This window comes from Psammomys obesus, unplaced genomic scaffold (assembly GCF_907164565.1).
Source record: "Psammomys obesus unplaced genomic scaffold, mPsaObe1.curated_primary_1811, whole genome shotgun sequence".
Classification (NCBI taxonomy): Eukaryota; Metazoa; Chordata; class Mammalia; order Rodentia; family Muridae; genus Psammomys; species Psammomys obesus.
The window spans coordinates 38,786,514-38,809,522 of record NW_026585504.1 but is presented as its reverse complement, the minus strand read 5'-3'; positions in this window follow the sequence as shown (position 1 = coordinate 38,809,522).

Below are 23,009 nucleotides of genomic sequence, written 5' to 3'. Positions count from 1 at the left end.
TCATCAAAACAAAACGACTGCCTACAGATTGGGAAAGAATCTTCAGCAACCCTTTATCTGACAGAGGACTCATATCCAGTATATATATAAAGAACTAAACAAGCTGAAAAGCAGCAAACCAAGTAATCCAATTAAAAAATGGGGAACAGAGCTAAACAGAGAATTCGCTGTAGAGGAATATCGAATGGCAGAGAAGCACTTAAAGAAATGCTCAACCTCATTAGCCATTAGGGAAATGCAAATCAAAACAACCCTGAGATTTCACCTTACACCCATCAGAATGGCCAAGATCAAAAACTCAAGGGACAACACATGCTGGAGAGGTTGTGGAGAAAGGGGAACCCTTCTCCACTGCTGGTGGGAATGTAAACTTGTACAACCACTCTGGAAATCAATCTGGCGCTTTCTCAGACAACTAGGAATAGCGCTTCCTCAAGATCCAGCCATACCCCTCCTAGGCATATATCCAAAAGAGGTTGACAGATTTTTTTTTTAACTTTATGATATTTAGAGAGTAACACAACCCCAAGAGAAACCACATTTACGTATATGTTTTTATGTTAAGTATGTGTTTGTATGTGTGTGTTTGTGTACATGTGTATGTATATGCCTGATTACAGGTGTGTATGCATAATTTGTGGCATGATGTGTGCATGTGTACAGGCACACATGTGTCGCGGTTCGTGTGTAGAGGTTAGAGGACAACCTTTGGCGATTGTCCCATTCAACCTTGTTTGAGGGTAGATGTCTTTTTGTTGGCTGTCATGGTGGGAATGGTAAGCTAACTGGACCACAGGGTTTCTGTTATTCTCCTGTCTCCACCTCTCATCTCACCATGTGGCGGGTAAGCAGCGTTACAAGTGAATTATTGCATTCAGCTTTACTTAGGTTCTTGGAACTCAAGACCTGGTCCCCAGGCCTGTGCAGTAAGTGTTTTATCTTATGAGACATCTCCCCGGTACAGAAATGATACTTTGAATTCTGAATTTTCTATGACTACCATTATTCATGCAGTACTTTATCCTGCTTCTAGGCAGTAGCAATAAGAATGATTCAGTTCCAGTTGGCTACAAGGTTCCTGATGCTTTGTGTGCTGTGCTGCCAAGTGTGTCTGTCTATCTAGCTGTCATCTATCTATCTATCTTCCTGTCCGTCTATCTTTCTGTCATCTCTTCTAGCATCTATTTTTCTATCATCATCATCTTTCTATTTATTTTCTATCAGCTATCTATTATCTACATCTATCACCTATCATATATGTTTGTCAATCTATCTATCTGTATTTATTATTTATATTAATCATTATCATCATCTATCTATCTACTGTGTGAGAGAAAGAGGGATGAGAAAGAGTGAGAGAGGAGAGAAAGAGGCCTACAATTTTTTAAAATGATTTTAGTGTATGGCCAAAATAACCAAACCAAAGAAAACCGACCAAACACAAGCCCCTTAGCAAGCACTGTGCCAGCAGCTGTCATACTATTATCACATTGGGGAAATACTTTTGCTCTTGAGTTCACTTTCCTTCCCATCCCTGTTCTATGTGCATGTGTGCCTGTTCCTTTGTTGACCTGGGCCTCTTTCTCTTCTGAAAATGGCGTGCCCCACCTAAATGCTCACTTAAAGAAAGCCGTGAGAGGATTAAATGCAACAGAAAGAAGAGGAGGGAGTCGGGCTGAGTCTCAGATTATTGAAGCCAGACACACTGTGGAAACATCAAATGAATAAGCAATCACATCTGCCTTGTTTCTGAATTTTAAAGAGAGTGGCATTTCTATTTATCATTTATTTTGCCTAGGATTTGAACAAATATAGGATTTCTGGCAGCAATTACTGATTTTTCAATATTTATAGAAAATGACACATGTTCTGCCAAATGTGATATTTGGGAAGTGAGGTGAGTTCTATAAATGCAGAAGCCCGGCAATTCTGCTACCAGAACAATTTGTAAAACATATTAAAACTGATTAATAAGGAATAGAAATGCCAATAAGTCACTAAAGTGAAACAATAAAGGAGTTGCTGGGACCCAGCAGGAGTAATTTTCTCCTTTTTTTTTTTTTTTCCTGCCTGGACAGGCTGGGCTGGACTGGGTTTGGCAAGCACAGAGGAGCTTCCAGCATCCTGAGAATGTCTGATGATAAGTCAAAGAAGCCTTCAGTAGGCTGGGCAGGCTGTCAGTAGATGGAAAGATATTCAGGGGTATTCTTTCTGGCAATCTGGTCTGTTTTTCCATAGACTTTGCTACTTAGATCTGTTGGATTTCTGTTTCTCATAATTTATATGCATATACACTTCTGAAATATGAAAGCTACTGATATGCCGTTGGGGATGTTTATAAAATGTGGCTCTGGGTAAAAAAAAAAAAAAGAGAGAGAACATCTCTGAAGATGTTCAAAGTGAAGAATATTGCTAAGTGGTTTTACTGGGAACCTGGGTAGGTCCCACTTCACTGAGAATCACAAGGGGACGGAAGTGATGTCAGCCTCTTGCTTCAGATGGGGTAGAAGTTTTGAGCAAGCACCAAGTAGCTCTTATCCAAGCAATTTTTCCCTGGTTGCTGTTAAATGTGATACTGAATTTGGATAAATAATTTCCTTCTTTCTTCTGTAGATCAAGGCCTGTGAGTCACTCTCAGATCAGATGATTGAATTTAGATTTAAAATCCAATGTTGTTAACTTGACCTTTACCAGTATAATTTTTTTTTTCCTGCAGCTCAGACTGGTCATTCACTCTATATGTTGATTGGATCTCAGAGTTTAAAATGAGTCCTATTCCAAATATTCAGTCAACATAATTGTGTTTCATCAAACAGAATAGGCAATTTCTCTATGCTAGATGAGAATATACTTAGAAGTCTTGTTTCTAACTGTCCCTTTGTCTCTGATCAGCTTGTGAGAAGCTGTTTTCTGCGTGTCACCCTCGATATATCTGGCTTTGCTGTTTTAACAGGAGATTTTTCACACTCATCAGGTCAGAGACTTTCTAATGTCAGATTAATAGCTACTACATTAAACTGCAGATGCAGTCTTTCAGATAACGCAATTTGTGACTTTCTTAGGTGGCAATATTTATCATGAGACTGACAACATATATGCCAGATAACTGGGGATCAACCAGTTCTTACTTTTATTGAATCTGTTGTTTATTCAAGAATTCTCTCAGGCTATTGAGCAGCCTTCTGGTCTCTGAAATCTTGAGGGCAAATGGTATTTTGAATAATTGAAATAAGCTTCTTTCCTGCAGAAATGTAAGTGATAATATTAACAGGCGATGTGAAAGCCTGACAGTCGATAACAGAGATAAATGCTGCGGTGTTGATGGCAGAAGAGGCACAGACTGCCAGGCAGAGGTTATTACTTTTCTCTTGTTCACTGGTCCAGGCTCAGGCCTGGACTCTATACACTTGTTCGGGAGAACCGGGGCTATGACATGCCGAAAACCCAAAAAGCTTAGCCATTTGAACTGTAGGTATTTACTATTGTGTTGAAAGACAAATTATTGCATAGGTAAAGGGACAGATGGGTCTAGCACTCATTTGTTCTGTGATCCAAAACCTTAAAACTGCACCTACATTGTAGCGTTGCCAAGAGGATGGGATGAGTTCATTACTGTGACACTCTTAAAAGAGTATCACAGGTGCCCTGGAAATGTTTGCCACTGTACAAATGGAAGAAATGTCAAAATAAATAAGAGATCACCTCTTCCCTCAAACTCCACAGACCTCTACAGATTCTAGAAGTGAATGTGCATGAGGAATTGAGTCACAAATGAGTAGGAAAAAGATTTCATAACACCTAGTTTAGAGAGTAATTTCCAGGCTTGAATTTTGACTCTGTTCGAAGCTGGAGCTTAGGCAGGTGGCCAACTTTTGGGCCCTATTAAATTATTTAGGAAGTGGGATAATATGGTAGTGGGGCTTTGAAAACTAGTTGCTATTATAATGGAACTATCATAGTCCATAGAGAGGAGAGGCATATCTTAGAATGCTTAGAAGATCATATATGGCCAAGTTCATTCACTTGCTATTTAAACCTTTCCAGTGGTGTTTGGAGATATGCTGCATGAAGGACAGAGGAGAGTGTGAGGGCAGGTTGGTGATTCGGAATGCAATATTAGTGAGTCATCCTCTTGGGCATTTGCAGAGTAACAGAACCTGAATGCTTACACTCTCTGGCATGGAGTTTGGAACTTTTGCTAGGTCGATACCATATCATTGAGCTTTAGTAAAGGCACATTTGAAAAACCTTGGAAAGAATCCAGGTAGTCTTAAGCAGTTTGTTCCTTCCCATGGTGAGGCTGAGTAAGCAGATCCATAGGTATGTAGCCTGACTCTCCCCCTAATCACAGTAGGAGAGAATGGCAATCTTGCTTTCGGTGCTGTAGGTTAGTTCTCCCTCCTCATGGAGCTGCCTCTGAAATCCAAACAGGACTCCAGAGTGCCAGCTGGAAGGAAAGGTGATCAGAAAAGTGTCATCTACGAGCAAGTGAGGCAGTCTGAGCTTCCTTCTGTCTGTCTTGTCTTTCATTCAGACTGCCTTTGGTCTTGAACCTGAGACATTGAGAAACATGCCCATCACCAAAGAGAAAGTAAGTCAAGACAGACTTGACTTCAGGAGGAAAGGGAGATGGAACAGCCTTTATATTGGACTGTCCTTCCACTGTTCTCTACTGTGTTTACTTATTTTCATCATACAGTCTTTTTGGTGAAATGAAGTCCTTTATACCAAGGAAAAATTATCTGGAGTTAGGAAAACAATATAATATATATTAAGTTTTTATTTCTTGTGCTATAATAAATTATTGTGGTATCGATAGGTCAATACAACTATCTATTCTTTTGTTGTTCTAGAAGTCGTAAATCCAAAATCAGTTTCTCTGGAATTAGTCCATCAGTAGAACTAGATTCCTCTGTCCTTTCCTCTTCCTGTTTCCATAGACCATGTTCATTCGATTATGGCTTCTTTCTTCATCTTCAAAGCAGGAGCTTAACTTCCTTTTATCCATGACCTCTGCTTCCACCATCATGTCTCTTTTCTCCATCTGCTCATCCTACAGTTCCCGCCCCTCATAGTTACTCATGTGGTGCAATGACCTCACCCAGATATCTCACAACCATCTCTCAGGCTCAAGATTCTTCACTTACTTAGACATGCAAAATGACTTTTACTGTTGAAAGTACCATATTCACCAGTTCTAGGAATTAGGACAAGGGATAGGAGATAACATCTGACCACATCCCTCTACCCACTATTGGTGGGCCTTTCAGGGGAGGTTTGGGGATCTTCTGAAGGCTGTGAGGCCAGGTTGGTGACTCAGGGTGCAATCTCGGTAAATCGTCCTGTTGGGCATTTATCATTTAGTCCTTTTTATGAGATGAGGTGCCTCTCAAGCACTGTAACAGAACCTGAAATATTTAGACTGTGATATATTCCTTGTTAATTTGCTTATTTTTTTAAGAAAGGTTTTCCTCTTAAAGGTGTAGTCCTGGCTGTCCTGGAACTGTGCTGTAGGACAGGCTAGTCTCAACCTCAGAGATCTGCCTGCATCGGCCTCCCAACTGCTGGGATTAAAGCTGTGTGCCACCAAGTCCCCACTTTCAAATCATCCATAGCCTGGTAAGGAAAACATCAAGTAGATGTGCAGTGGTAATAGTGATGGGTGCCAGGAGCAGGGCAGTACAGGGCAAAAAAGAAAACGTTAATCTAGTACATGTGAAAGGTATGGCTGAGTCCATAAATAGTGTAAGATGTTACAGAGGTTTGAAGCTGATAACTATGGTCTTCTCTGTATGCCTTCTCAGCTGATATAACTATACCATTTCTGTATGCTTGCTTAAAGATCTACTTATGTCATTCTGAATGCCTCCTCAGATGACAAAACTATTACCTGTTCTACATGCTTTCTTCACCCTATCTCAATGCCTTTGCTAAACTTCTTACTTTTGTTGACATCTTTCCTCCTACTATGCTCATCTTTGAATGTCAAAATCTAAACTAACTATGAAAACACATCTCTGGGTAAGTCTATGAGATATGTTATTATTTTTCATTATATAGCTGTGTTAGTTTTCCACTGCTATAACGAACACAAGAGACAATTAACTTACAAAAAAGTGTAAGGTAACCCACAGTTTTAGAGTTATTAATTCATAATCAGTTGACTCTGTTGCTTGGGTAAGAATTCTTCTCTTGTAAGGAATACGTGGTGAAGATGAACCTTTCACATAATGGCCAAGAAGTAAATTAAAGAAGAAGAGACTAGAATTCAATAATCTACTTCAAAGACACATCCACAATGACCTAAAATCATTTCACTAGCCTCTGACTTTTGAAATTCCCATACCTTTTTATAGCCCTTCTGGGAAGCAAGTCTTTATGACATTAACCACTAAATAACACTACGATCCAAATTATATCAATAAGGTTGGCCCCTGCATTACTCATTTTTCTGTTGTTGTGATAAGCACAATGATCAGAAACAACCACTTAAAGAAAGCAGAGAAAACAAACAGGAAGAGGTGAGAGGGTGTGAGTTCTCAAAGCTGGCCATCATGTCCCATACGTTCTCCAGCGAGGTTCCACTTCCTAAAGGCTCCACAGCTCTCCAAACAAAACTACCAACAGGGGACAACACCTACTGAAAGATATGTGAGCCCATGGAAGAACACTTCTCATCCAAACTAACACAGCCCCAATTTAAAATATAAATATTAAAAAAGGGCCTGTGAAGACCTGTTGAAAAAACAATTCAGAATTGTCATTGTACATACCATGATAAAAATTCTAGCTTTCATTATATTTTCATTTTTATAGAAGAAAATCGATGCCTATTGCAGTCATTTAAATATATATCTCTTTTTTTGAAAACACCTTTTATTTCAAGAGTATTTTAATTTATCCTTAACTTTATACACAAAAATATCTTTCTTGAGCAAAATATGTTAGTGAGAATAAAATAAGATTTTTTCTCATCCCAAAATAAACAGATATTTAGAGAAACTTTTGTTTTTTTTTCCAATTTTCTTTTTTAATTAATTAATTTTTTTATAAATTACAGTTTATTGACTTTATAGCCCAGCTGTAGCCCCTCCCTTGTACACTCACAATCCTACCTTCCCTCCCTCATCTCCTCCCATGGCCTTCCCCATGTCCACTGATAGGAGAAGTCTTCCTCCCCTTCCATCTGACCCTAGACTATCAGATCTCATCAGGATTGGCTGTCTTGTCTTCCTCTGTGGCCTGGTAAGGCTCCTCCACCACCAAGGGGAAGTGATCAAAGAGCCAGCCACTGAGTTCATGTCAGAGGCAGTCCCTGTTCTCATTACTAGGGTACCCACTTGGACACTGAGCTGCCATGGGCTACATCTGTGCAGGGATCTTAGGTTATCACCATGTATGGTCCTTGGTTGGATTATCAGTCTCAGAAAAGACCCCTGGGCTTAGACATTTTGGTTCTGTGGCTCTCCTTGTAGAGCTCCTGTCCCCTCCAGGTCTTTCTATCTCCCCCTCCTATCATAAGATTCCCTGCACTCTGCCCAAAGTTTGGCTATGAGTCTCAGCATCTGCTTTGATACCCTGCTGAGTAGAGTCTTTCAGACACCCTCTGTGGTAGGGTCTGTCCTGTTCCCTGTTTTCCCCCTCTTCCATCCTATTTACCTTCCTGAGTGAGGATTGATCATCTTACCCAGGGTCCTCCTTCTTGCTTAGCTTTGTTAGGTGTACAAATTTTAGTATGTTTATCCTAAATTTTATGTCTAATATCCACTTATGAGTGAGTATATACCATGTGTTTCTTTCTGCTTCTGGTATACCTCACTCAGGATGATCTTTTTTAGTTCCCACCATTTGCCTGTTTTTGATTGCTGAGTAGTATTCCACTGTGTAGATGTGCCACACTTTCCGTATCCATTCCTCTGTTGAGGGACATCTGGGCCATTTCCAGATTCTGGCTACTACGAATAAAGCTGCTGCAAACATGCTTCAGCAAGGAGAAGTTTCTGGTAGCAAGTGATTTTTGAAACTTTTAAAATACTTTCCAGAGCAACAATCAACAATCAATAAATGGGACCTCATGAAACTGAAAAGCTTCTGTAAAGCAAAGGACACTGTCATCAAAACAAAACGCCTGCCTACAGATTGGGAAAGAATCTTCACTAACCCTTTATCTGACAGAGGACTAATATCGAGTATATACAAAGAACTAAAGAAGCTGAAAAGCAGCAAACCAAGTAATCCAATTAAAAAATGGGGAACAGAGCTAAACAGAGAATTCTTGACAGAGGAATATCGAATGGCAGAGAAACACTTAAAGAAATGCTCAACCTCATTAGCCATCAGGGAAATGCAAATCAAAACGACCCTGAGATATCACCTTACACCCATCAGAATGGCCAAGATGAAAAACTCAAGGGACAACACATGCTGGAGAGGTTGTGGAGAAAGGGGAACCCTCCTCCACTGCTGGTGGGAATGTAAACTGATACAACCACTCTGGAAATCTATCTGGCGCTTTCTAAGACAATTAGGAATAGTGCTTTCTCAAGACCCAGCTATACCACTGCTAGGTATATACCCAAAGTTTGCTCAAGTACACAAAAGGGATATTTGCTCAACCATGTTTATAGCAGCATTATTTGTAATAGCCAGAGCCTGGAAACAACCCAGATGTCCCTCAACGGAGGAATGGGTACAGAAATTGTGGTATTTTTACACAATGGAATACTATTCAGCAATCAAAAAGGAGGAAATCATGAAATTTGCAGGCAAATGGTGGGATCTAGAAAAGATCATCCTGAGTGAAATATCCCAGAAGGAGAAAGACAAACACGGTATATACTCACTTATATAGACCTATAAGATATGATAAACATAATGAAATCTATACACCTAAAAAAGATAATCAAGAGAGCGGACATGGGGTGAGATGATCAATCCTCGTTTAGAAAGACAGATGGGATGCGCATTGAACATATGACAGGAGTCTACTGAGCGCATTTGAAAGACTCTAACTAGCAGTGTTCTCAAAGCAAGGACTCATGACCAAACCTTTGGCAGAGTACAGGGAATCATAAGAAAGAAGGGGAGTTAGTCTGATGAGGAAAGGATAGGAGCTCCACAAGGTCCAAAGATATCTGGGCACAGGGTCTTTTCTGAGACTGACATGCAACCAAGGACCATGTATGAATGTAACTTAGAACCTCTGCTCAGATGTAGCCTGTGGTAGCTCAGTAACCAATTGTTTTCCCATAGTGAGGGGAACAAGGACTATTTCTAACAGGAACTCAATGACTGGCTCTTTGGCCTCCCCACCCCCCAAGGGAGGAGCAGTCCTGTTAGGCCACAGAGGAGAGCTTTGCAGCCAGTCCTGAAGATACCTGATAAAACAGGATCAGATGAATGGGGAGGAGGTCCCCCCTATTAGTGGACTTGGCAAGGGGCACTGTGGAGATGAGGGAGGGAGGGAGGGACTGGGAGGGAATGAGGGATCGGGACACAGCTGGGATACAGAGTTAATAAAATGTAACTGATAAGAAAAAAATAAAATTCAAAAAAAAAATAAAAATAAAAACAAAAAATAAATAAATAAAATACTTTCCAAGTCTTATTTTTATTTTAGTGCAATTAATTACTATATCCAACTAGTTTCATATGTATTTGACTGTTGCAGTCGTTGAGACTTTATATCTCCTGACAGGTTTCCCAAACCTGTCCTATTCCTGTACTTAGGGTCTCATTCTTAGGACTTTAGCTTACTGCTTAACCTGGGGAACCAGTCAAAATCTCAAGGTGTTATAATATACCTAAATATTGGAGTTTTCTAACATCTGGATGGCCCTTGACTCTTCCTTAGTCATTCTGATAATTTTGAAATTTAATAAATTTCCAGTGACTCCATATTTTCAAACAAGGTGTTTTGGAGTATACTTTCTTATATGAGAATATCATGATAGTTTTTGTCTTTACTGAAATATCATTTTAATCACTTTCAGAAGACCAATACTTCCATTTAATCTATAATTTACAAAATGGAAATTGAGGCATAACATTTGATGTGACAAGTCTTTAAAATGGGAAAGTAGTTTTTGTACCTCTGGTTTACTGAGTATCCCTCTTCAGTCCTTCTTAATCTTCTAAACCACCTCACTTCTTGAATATCTGACATTTCAAGTATCTACAACTGATTCACGATATTCCTCATCAAACACGGCCCTCTACTTTCTGTTGCTACCTTTTGGTTGCTATCATTTGTTATGATATCTGTTTGGATGGACAGGACCTGGCAGCTGGAGTATGACATAGCTGGTGACATTGCATCTTCCATCAAAAAACACATAGAGAGAAATAGTAATATTTACTAAGCTTTCTACTTTGTACACAGTCTCAGATTTCAGTACACGCAATGGAACCACTCATCTCAATGAACTAATCTTGATAAACTCTCATAGACTTACCCAGAGATGTGTTTTCATAGTTAGTTTAGATTTTATCCTCCACTGAGGCCTAGCTAGGCTGCTCCTCCCACGGGGTGGGGGGAGGAGGTCAAAGAGCCAGCCACCAGACTTTGTCAAATTGACAAGGGGAACCATGATATTCAATGATTGACTCCACCATCTATCTATATGTATAAGCTAGACATCCGGCATCAGTAACTGGTCATTCCCTCTCTCTTACTCCTGGCACTCAATACAAGGCCACACTATGCTGACTATACTTCCAAATTGTGTCTTGATTTCATCATCTTTTCTTCATGTTGAGTACAGGTCTAGCTACTCATCACCTCTTAGGCTTTCCAGTGTGAAAGGAACCATTCTCTTTCTCTTCACCTGGTGCTTTAATTTTCCTAACCCCTCCCTAAAAATCCTCCTTCACTAATTCATTCACTACTAGTCTATCTGAATAATCTCTATAATATGTCAATATGATAACACAAACATCTTCTCTACAAATGGCCATGACTTTATACTACTTCTAACATTAAACAAATTAAAAAAAAAAATCATGACATGGTTAATGTCAACCACAGTAGTCTGAATACTGCTCCCTCACAGCAAATAGCATTTCTTTCTTTTTTTTTTTTTTTTTTTTTTATTTTGGCCTGGTAGCGTTATCTTGCTGCAGTCACGTGCTTCTCATTCCTTCCATCTCATTTCTCTACCTAGACACATTACATTGTATACTCTTCATGCAATATCCTTTCTTTTTTCTTGACTGGATGATTGTTCCTTTCCCTTTCATTTAATTGTTCACTTGGAATTCTGAAGTCACTAAGTAGGTCAATCTTCCTGAATTTGACTGAGCACAACGCTCCTTAGAGTTGCAAGTTCAGATTACCTAATAATCAGAGTTTTCTGATAATTTATAAGTTTTGTGAGAATGTGCCACTTTTCATAATTGTTTGTTTTCTCACAGCTTGGTAGAGCATAGGTGCTTACTAAGCATTTGTTTAATGAATAAATGAATGAATGATAGTGTTTTACTGACAGCTGATTCAAGGAATGCTCTCTAAAGCCCAGTGAGATTCACTTATGACAGTGACAAAAGATCTTTGAGTATTTTTAAAGAAGAAAATAGTATAAAGCTATCAAAGGATAGATTAAAAACTAAAATGGAGTTAAGTTTTAAAGATATCTCAAATTTGTTTGATTCAATTAGAAAATCATAGTTACCATAAAAATCATAAACATTTATACAGGTTTTCATACATATACAAGTGTGACAGCAGTTGAGTTGTGAAAACTCTACCAAGAAGATGGGATAAATGGCCAGGAAGCATCTCAGTCTGAAGATTCAAAATGGATAGAATTTGGAGTGGCCTTGGGAAAGTCAGAGAAGGAAACTGAGTTAGTTCCTGGAGATAGCCAACTGTAAATTCTGCTAAGTTGCTAGGGCTGTAGAGCAGGAATATTGTAGAAATCGTTCAGATCAAGGGCAGGTGTCTAAATTAACTCAGATAACCTCTTGATATGGACAATAAAAACAATTTCTTCCTTTCCTCCCCTGCCTTCTCCTCCTCCTCCCATTCTTCCTCATTTTTCTCTCTCCTTATTCCTCTTCTCCTCCTTCCTCTCTCTTCCTCTTCCTCTTTTTTCTTGCATCTGGAAGGAAAAGACTAGGGAAGGAAATATGCTGCAGTAATTTTCCCTCACAGCTATAAAGGGCTTATTCATGGGCATTATCTCATTTATCCACACAGTGTGGGACATGACTCAATTTCCATGGGTGAGATTATGCCTCCTTGTGTGATCACCAAACATGGTCTTGCCTGACTAAGTCAGATGAATCTCTCTTTTTGTGACTTCAGTCTCCTTAAGAGATACCTTGAAAATCCAACAAAAATCAAACTCTTACTGAAGTATAAATTATATGTATTCGGTACTAAAAAATGGGAAACCTTCAGCTTTGCTTATGTTTTCCTCTATTACAGATACAAACTAGAGAATCATAATTTATAAAAGGCAAATAGGCAAGCAATTGGCTAAGATGCTGAGTTCCAATTCAATCTCAGAGATGTATAATTTTAAGGCTATTATTATTAACAGGATAGCCACATTCTGAAATCTCACTGTTAATCAAGAACACAGCTTCAGTGAGAGACTTTGATACTTGAATTGTTTCTAAGCTGACCAATAAGGTATTTTTATACCAAAATCATTGTAGTTTTAATAATTACTATGATGCTGGTTGATAAAAAAAGAATTAGCACTGTGTCATTTTGGTATTCTATTTAACCAGTTTTATGGAAAGGGTGCCTGTTTTCCATCACTATGGCCAGGTTCTTTATTTATTTTTACTTGTTTTGGAGACGGGATTTGTCTGTGTAGCCCTGGATGGCCTGGAATAAGCTTTGTAGACTAGGCTTGACTCTAACTCAGGGACTTTTGTTGTTGTAAATTGAAAACAAAAAAGAGGGTTGGACTATATAGTGTTTATTATTAGCCCTAAGATTATCATGACTGTATTATTTAATCTGTTATCACAAATAAGACACAGACACTTGTTAGATTTATAATTGCCTTATTTACCTTGGGCCAGGCAGATATTTCATCTATGCTGGCTCAACAACCTCAACATCCATCTCCCAGCCCCCATCCAATGACATTCATCTTAATCCCCCTCATCTGGTTTAGCCTTCATCCATGATCTCATGGCACTTGCTTGTATTCTTCATCTGGGCCTTTTTACACCATTATTGGAGTCCTTCCTCTCAGTCTACATTGTTTTGTTTTTTTTTTTCTTTCCACACTAACCCATCCTGGTGTCCTCCTTCCTTCTCTCTTCCAATCCATCTGTCTCCTGTGATTTTCCTGTCCTCTCCATCCCCTGGAACCTTAGCCACACCTACCACATTCTGCCCTGCCCAGGAATAGGCCTTTCAATCAACCAACCAGGTATGTCTTAGTCAGGTTTACAAAACAAGGATAAGTGTACACAGATCTTGAGGGCCAGTAACAGGCACCAACCGGACCAACCTCCAACAGACTTGCTTGTCTCAGCCTCCCAAGTGCTAGAACTAAAGCGGTATGCCACCATCCTGGGCTCCAGGTTCTTTGTTTTATGTCTTAAAATTTAGTTATTAATCTTTGCTTTAATCTACTGTGTGTGTTTGTATGGTGTGCATACATGTGTGCCTGCATCCTCACACATGTGTGCCCATGCCAGGGAATGTAAAGACCAGAAGTTGAGGTTGAGTATCTTCCTCCATCATTCTCCACTTTCTGCACTGAGGAAGGACCTTTTCCACAATCCAGAATTTCCAGCTTCAGCTATTTTGTAACTGGCCTTCTCTGGAGATATCCTGTCTCTGCCTCATGCATGCTGAGATTCTGGGGCAAGCTGTCATAAATACTGCGGATCTGAACACTTACCCTCACATTTGCATGGCAAGTGCTTTTTTTTTTTTTTCAGGTAAGCCATCTTTTCAACCATATTTTTGTTTGTTACAGGTTTCTGTTGTGTTTTTGTTTTGTGTATGTGATTATTGATACAGAGATGTATACCTACTGTGCACCTTATATTGATTTTGTACACTAAGAGGTTTTACTGCAATATATTACAAAGGATTTAAATAGTGATTATTTCTACCTTCCATCATTGGAACTGAGACTGAAGAAACTCTCAGCCTCTGGAGTGAACTCTGCAATTTCTCTTTATTTAAAAGGTTACTCACTTCCACCTTTAAGCTTGCTGAGCAATTTACCTCAATAATATTCCTTGATCCAGAGTTCCATAGATTAATTTTACATTATGTGAGGATCACTTTCCTTTGATCTAAGTGCTGTCATAGTCAAGTATTATGGGACAAGGTTAATTGGATCATACCATTAGATTTTTTTATATCATCCTCATTATTTCATATATCTTTATCTCATCTTATCTTATTATTCCCCTTTCAGAGTCTCTTAAATCATATGACACATGCTGGAAGTATTTGAAAAGTTCCTTGAAATCCAAAATGAGCTGAGTTTAGGAACTATCATAAACACTGTTGATAACAACTTGTCTGTGTTTTAAGAAATCCATCTTAAATATGACCCATGTGCAATGAAAGCTTTCAATGAGATCCCCTTGTCTAGGAGACAGGATGCACAGAATGCAGTCTCATTTGGAAATCAATGTCATTTATGCTAGATGAAGGACAAACTTTACAGAAAGATGGAGCTGAAGGATATTCCCATGATGAAAAATACCAGCAGAGTAAAAATAAAGACGAGTGGCAAATTTCAGACAATTTGATAGAGAAGACATGAAGAAGAGGAAACAGGATTTGCAGGAAGATCTTACAGGAAATAGAAGGTGCACATGCCAGCTCTGACATTAGTTCATAAACGGCATAAAAGTACAATTTTCTTGTCATTTTTGCTTCAACCAGGGACCAATAAGTTATTTTAAAAATCCATATATGTGATCTCCCTTCTTTCCTCAAAAAATACCTTTATTCTTCTCCTTCTCAATTTCTGTCTTTCCTCTCTGTTTTGATCTTTTATTTCCCTTCTTTTCTGCCTCCGTCTCTGTATCCCTCTCCACTCACCGTCAGTGAGTTTGTTGAGCACTTCTATGTCCCTGTACAGTTCTGGTACTTGATAGCCCATAGTTTAGAAGATGCAATCCATCTCTTTAATTACTAGAAAACCACATGAGCACCATTATCTATAAACCAAAACTATGTAAAAGGAAAAGAGGATAGCGACACATGACATCTTTACAGGTTCACTTGGCTCCAAATAGTTACTTTTAATTGCTTCAAACTGTGCACTTAACAACATTACTTGGGACAGATACCACACCTAGAGACATATAGAGTCCCAGTTCATTTTCAAAGATTCTTTTCACCTATAATCTCTTGTCATTTATTTAATTTCTGTTTTCAGAAATTGTGGACATTGACTATGTGAGTGTATCTATGATTCTGTACAGTAGGATTGGTTATCCTACTTTACTCTGTCTCAGAGACACCTCATATATTTGCCTTTTTCTTTTTGATTTTTAATTCTCAATTTGGTATAAAGAATATTCTCATGACAAAAAAAAGGAAAAAGAAAAAATAAACATTAAAGAACAATCCAACGCCGAAGAGAAATCTGAAACGATAATAATTCATTTGTTTCTTTTTTCCTTTAAAATGTCTTCAAGCTTTTATAAATATTAAAAAAAAAAGAGTTTACACATTATTTTTCATCCTGGAAGCTTCTTTCATTAACTGGTGTGTAATCTGAAAACAAAGTCATTGTCTTATCAAAACAAAAAGTCAAAGTGAAGATTGTCTTATATGTGCATATGATTATCACAATCAGCCTAATTCATATACTTATCATCTCACACTATTACATTCACCCACTGTTGAAATTAGAACAACTAAGATATGCTAGGTAATTTAAAGTAAAAATATTTTTATTAATTATAAAACTCAATTATATAAAACATTTATATAAAATTATATAAAACTCATTTGTCTTATAACTGAAAATGTATACCTATTCAATAGTATCTTATTGATTCTCCCATTTTGAGAAATGCCCATTTGTATGCTTGGCACATTTTTATATTGTTTTGTCTCAACTTTTCTATTAAGTTGTATGAATTCTTTATATGTTGAAAATAAGAACCCCTTAGTGATTTGTCAATATTTCTCAGTTTGTAGCTTGTATTTTCATTTTGCTGCATTCCTTTTCTTTTGCTGTGAAAACCTTTTCAATTTGATGTGGTCCTGCTTGTTTATTTTTCTTTCTGTTGCTTGCGCTTTAGGGTCTTATCCAAAGACTCACTGCTAAGATTAGTGTCAAGGGGCCTTTCCCCTGTATTTTCCTTTAGGGATTCTAAAGTTTCCAGTGTTTATGTTTACCCTTTTATCAATTTTAGATGACTTTTGTGTGTAGTTTCAGTAGATGACTTCAACATCTTACTCCCAGCATAAGATGTCTTATCCTGAGAGAAAATGATGACATTGTAGATGGGAGTGATATTTTAAACCCAAATAGGACTGAGAGACATCTGCAGAGCCAAAAGCAGCAGAATATGCATTGTTCTCATGTGTTCCAAAATAGCTCTACATGCTGCTGGATAGATCATATATTAGGCAGTAAGACAAACCTGAGTGATTTTAAGAATATTGAAATCATGATGACTTTATTTTCTGACCACAACAGTATGAATTGTAGGTCAGTAGTAAAACGTGCACACTATGTGGAAATTAGATAACATTCTCCAGAACAACCAATAAAATGAAGACATAAAAAGAAAGAAAAACATAATTTGTACAAATGAAAATAGAGACAAAGAGTAAAACTTGCAAGGCAAAGCAAATGTCATTTTAAACAGAAAGTGCCTTGCAGTAAATGCCCATGCTCAAAAGACCTGGAGTCAGCCTGGTGTCCTTCACACTCCAAGGATGTACAAAACAAAACAAAAAAAAATGAAGCATAAAGTCAGTAGAAGGAAAGAAATGTATATTGCCACTAGGAGCCACACAGGATTAGCAAAATGAGTTGGTTTGATTAGAAGAAGTTAGTTTGGTGAAAGTACAAAATAAAATTGATAATTCTGTAACTAGATCAACCAAGACAGTAGAACAGAGATTTAAAAATCAGGAATAGAGTATGACATTATAACAGATAAAACAATAAAATAATAATAGTATAGTATTTTACATAATTATATGCATATAAATGTGGGATTCTGTAAGAATTGGGAATGGTAATAACGTCTGTAATCCTAGCACTCAGCGTGTGTAAGAGCATCAGAACTTCCAGTTCATTCTTGCTATATCAAGGGTTCAAGCCAGTCTGGGATATATAAGCCCTGATACAAAGAATATACAATATATTATATATAAATGTACAAATACCCAGGTGCCATGGCTCACGCCTATAATACAAGCACTCAGGAAGGAAGACGCAGGTGTAATTCAAGGCCAGCCTGGTCTGCAAAAGTAAGTCCAGGACAGCCAAGGCTACAAAGGGAAACCCTGTCTCGAAAAACAAACAAAAAATGTACAAAACAAACTAATAGAAATTTAGAATAATTTGATAAAATGAATATGTAACTTAATATTATTTGGTTATTAATAATTAGAGAAAGCTACTAATGAGTTGTGAGTTAGCTTCTAAACTACCAAGTCTCAAGATACATCTGGGTTTCTTTACAAATTTCCAGCTCTGAAAGTTTCTGCCCTGTTTATGTGGTGCTGGGACCTGAGCTCAGGGACTTTTTTATGCTAGGCAAGCACTCATCAGTTGTTCAATAACCCTACATCTGATTCATATTTTTAAAAAGTTTTTGCATATATCTAAAAGAGAATTCATAGACTGTTTTGTGTATCATTACATAAGCTTCTTCACTGTCTTTGGCTTTGTATAAATAATTCTAGGTACATGAATTAGTAGATGAATAACTTCAATTTCAAAGCCATTAGGTATTTTCCCCATAGTTCATGCTGAGTGTATAGTAGCTCCATTTCTTAACTGCATTGCAAAGCATAGATTGTTCTTCAAATTAGAATAGCAAAACACTGTCAAGGGAAAGTTTTGAAAAAAACTTTGGCTGTAGGTTGAGAAATGGGTTGCGGAAGGGCAGGGAAAGAGATAAGAGGCCCTCACAATCATTGTGAGGGACAGTTTCAGATGTGATACTTGCTTGGAAAGGGATGAACAACCTTTAGGCACATTTTGCAGCTGTCACCAGGAACTCTTGTTCCTTGAAGTGAATGAGAAGTGTGAAAAAAAAAGAGAGAGAAACAATTGGAGAAATGCTTGAAGTCATTTGAAAAATTTATACAGATACATATTTTTTCATCTTCATTGTATGCCAGGTCGAATTAGCAGTTTGCTAAGACAACTGAAAGTTTGTCTTTGTTTAGATGTGTGGAAAAAAAAAAAAAACAGTATCAAATAACCAGGCTTTTGCAGACAATTCGGGAATCTTCTAAACTGCATAAAATTTAGAATTTATGTATATGGTTTATTTCAAAGAAAGTTCATAGCTTTTGTCATATGCTCAAATGTCTTTGGATAAGGTTAAGATCTTCCATTATCGCACAATCCCACAAAATTCTATGTAACAACCATTCCAAAGCTCAGTGACCTAAAGTGCCATCAGCATTTCTCAAGAGCATCAGATGGTTTGTGCTGATTCCCACTGGGGAATGCTTGCCTGCATGTTTCTCTGTATATGGGGTTTAGTTTACATTGGTTTCTTGCATTGCATATTCTCCTGGGCCTAGGGGACTATGTCAAAATTCTCTTTTCAGGATGATGGTAGAAATCAAGACTGAAAACCTAGGTCAACAAATATATTTCATGTTTCTGATCAGAGGCAACTGTTTCCATTGGCTCAAAGGTGACAAATCACCAAGATAAAAGATGGGAAAACTGCACCTTCAAGTTGAGTTTAAAATCATAAGCGTAAGGGAGATGAGATATGGCTTGCATATTCTTTTTGTTATATGTTGAAGCTTCACCCTGAGTTTGCTATATAGCTGAGATGACCTTGGGCTTCTGATTCTCCTTTTTCTACTTTCCAAGTGCAGGGATTAGAAGTGTGCTCTGACACACTTAGTTTATACCATTGTGCAGTTGAAGACAAGGCTTCATACATGTTAGGTGAACACTCTATCAGTTGAGAGATATTCCTAGCCACCTCATTTGCATATTTATGAATTTTAATTTCTCATCTTTGACTTGTACTACCAAAAGTGTGGAACTGGAACGTTGTGGATCTTGAATGCAGCCAGTCCCCTCGCCCTCACAGCACTACCTTCCTGGAATCTCCCTCCAGATCTTTCAGTGTGATTTGAAAGGTGCTAGTAAAAACCTTGTAATTTGTCTTTCTAAATGAACCTGACAATATCCAAGCTCAAGGCTTGTGAAGATAAAATGGGTTTACTTTCACTGAGTTTGTTCTTTATCTGATATTTATAATCAAGCCTTAAAGAAGAATTAAAGAAACTTAAAACATACCAAATCTGTAAATACATGTCTATTCCTTGCAATGTGATTTCAGATTCTTGGTAGCTAGGTAGATCATGTAACTATCTCTAAAGGCTAAACTCTAGTTGCAAAAAAATACACTAAAATAAAAAGGACTACTAAGGAAGAGGTAAGGAGATTAGTTGGGATATGAAAGAAAAATAGTGAAGGTAGATGTGATTAAAGTACATTGTACTATGTATGGGAATCTCAGAATAAAATATATAAGAATTAAAAGAAATACATAAAGAGAAAATCCATTCAAAATATATTATCTTTCCAAGTAAGTACATCTCAAGCACAAAACATATTTTCAACTTTTTAAATAAAAATGCAATGAGATGCATTATACAATATACAAAATCAGGAAATGGTGCTCTGATATACTACTGCCAAGACGACTAAAGCTCATCTAGGAGCCAGAGATCCCCCATAATCACATCTAGGGCCACTACAGTCAAAATCCTGTATAGGAAAGTCTCTTAGGTTCAAATGAATTTAAAAATACACACATGGTATATACTCACTTATAAGTGGATATTAGCCATATAATATAGGATAATCATACTAATATCTGTAGTCTTAAAGAAGCTAAACAACAAGGAGGACCCTAGAAAAGAAGCTTAATCCTCATTCAGAAGGGCAAACAGGATAGATTCTGGCAGTAGAAGACAGAGAACAGGACAGGAGCCTTTCACAGGGGTCCTCTTAAAGACTCTACCCAACAGGGTACAGAAGCAGATACTGAAACTCAAATTTTGGGCAGAGTGCAGGGAATTTTATGGAAGAAAAAAGAGACAGAAAGACCTGGAGGGGACAGGAGCTCCACAAGGAGACCAACAGAACAAAAATCTGGGCCCTGGGGGCCCTGCAGAGCCTGACGAATCAACCAATGACCATTCATGGAGAGGATCTAGACCTCCATCTCAGATGTAGCCCATGGGGAGCTCAGTCTCCATGTGTGTTCCCTTGTAAGTGGTGCAGAGGCTGTCTCTGACATGGACTCAGTGGCTGGCTCTTTGATTACCTCTCCCTGGCAAGGTGGCCTAACTAGGGCACAGAGACAGAGCACCCAGGCAGTCTTGATGAGACCTGATAGGTAAGGCCAGATAGTAGAGGAGGAGGACTTCCTCTATCAGTGGACTAGGAGAGGGACATGATGGAGACATGATGGAGAAGAGGAAGGGAGGGTGGGACTGGGAGGAGATGAGGGAGGAGGCTATAGCCTTGATACAAAGTGAATAAATGTAGTAAATAATAATAATAAAGAAAAAAGTTTAAAAATATTTTCCTTTGTTTTCTGCATCATTGTCTTGGGAAAAAAAACCTGTATATTTTGCAAAAGCATCTCTATCTTTAAGAAGCTGAGCGATTGTGCCAGCTTATTATTTCCTTCTCATTAGCAACAGCAGCTCACCATTACATGTTTTCATATCTGAGAATGTATTTAATTAAAAATTAATATATAAATTTCAATAATACACACATACATGTATGCACACACACGACTGAAATATTTCCTTTCTCTAGCCTTTCCCAGGTGTCCTTTCTTGATTGCCTGTTTCCTTTTTTTTTTGTTTTTTGTTTTTTTTTTTTTGCCTGTTTTCTTTGTTTTATTATTTTTACATATAAACGTATATGTATACACATACATATATAAACAAACTGTTGAGTCTATGTTTGTTGTTTCTGTATATATCTTTTCAGGGCAGAACATCCTACATTAGATACCTGATAAAAGGCCTCCATTGGTTATCTATGTTTAATCCAATCTAAACAATCCTTCTCTCAGCAGCCATTATCGTCTGTAGTTTTTTCTTGGTTTGGTGCCCCATGAAATTTACTCCTTTCCAGTTTAACATTTTCACTCATATTGTTATTTTTCTGGTCCTTATGCAACCATTTCTAGGAGGCACTATTTCATGACTAACTTCCTTACGTTTTGACTCTTAAAATCTGTCTTGTCTTCTCTGATGTTTCCTGAACCATATATGAGCTATCCGTGATATAGATGTATCATTTGGTACTGGGATTCCTATGATTTGCTAATCTCTGCATTGTTTCCAGTTGTGGTTTTCCAAGGTGGTCTCCATTTTCTGTAAGGAGAGTCTTCTGTGATGAGGTGTGGTAGCTACTAAACTTATCTGTGTATGTAAGGATAAGTTCAGAATGTAGAATGGAATTATGCTGGTCTGGCAAAATGATAGTAGTAAATTCTTTCCTAAGGTCTATGATCTCACTAGCTCTGGGAAGCTGGTGAGGTTTTCAGGAACAGACATGATGTTCCTCTTGTTGAATGGTCCTTACAACCAATTAAGCAGCTATTGGTTACCACCACCATGTGATTGCCATTTATTAAGCCTTTAGGGATTATGTGATTAGCTGGTCATTGTTGTGATTTGCAGGTGTTGCAACTGGGTAGGATTATTTAATTGCTTTCTTTCCTTGGCAGCTTATTTTCTTGAACCATGGAAGCTAGAACTTAAGAAGGAGGCTTCAGGTCAGATCCAGCTTGAATCATTCTGTGTCCCAAAGGTGCAGCATCTCCAGAAATAAAAGCAAACTCTTAACCTATTGGAGGCAACCAAGCGCTGCATAGATAGTCTATATTATGTGGGGCTGTACTGACCAATGCTTCAAAGGGAGGTTTCTTGCATTTGGTACTGTTTTTTTGTTTTGTTTTGTTTTTTCATTTTTTAATTTTTTTTTAATTTTTTATTTAACTTTTATTAATTACACCTCATTCACTTTGTTAGTTTTTCCTTTGAAGTCTATGATTCTCATAGGGAGTATTGTCAGTGCTTAACTGTGTGTGTGTATACTTACATGTAATGTATATTATTTTCAGTATATATAAAATAGTACCATATGGCTTTTTGAGATTTTAGCAAACAGTGTTGGTATTATTTTCCCCTGTCTGTTCCTTCTTCTTTTGTATCAGTCTTGATTTTGTTTCCTCCACACCGACTCCACTGTTCTTTGAAGTCAAATAGCATTCCATTGTGTTTATTTACCATTTGTCATTATTCATTAATCTGTTGAAGAGCCTCTAGGAAACGCGCAGTTTTTATTCTCTTCTTCATGCCAGGGCAAAGACTGAACGAATCTGTAATGAACTCTTTGAGAAATATTTACACAGATTTTATAAAGAGATATAAATAGTAAAGTGTTCCATATGTGTCCTTTCACTGAAGACATGCCGGAGAATCCTTCAAGAATTGATACAATATTGCAGTTTCTTCTGGTTGACCCTAGTTTGAAGGTCTGGGTAGCTGTATTTCAGAGGCTTTCCTGATATTCTCATGCTGATAAATCATTAATCTTAGATGTTTAATGTGTGTTTTTATTTGGTATTGGGTCTGTGAGGTTAGGAAAACCTTCCTAATAGGTGTCCCGTCTGCCTAGGAGTAAGAAGACAAATAGATTTTTTTAAGACATCAAAATGTAGGAGATAAATGAAAGATTCAGGTTTGTATTTGAATCCTGATTTCCTGGTTCACTTACTCTGTGACTTAATGTAAACTTATTTCTTCCAAAGTTTTTATC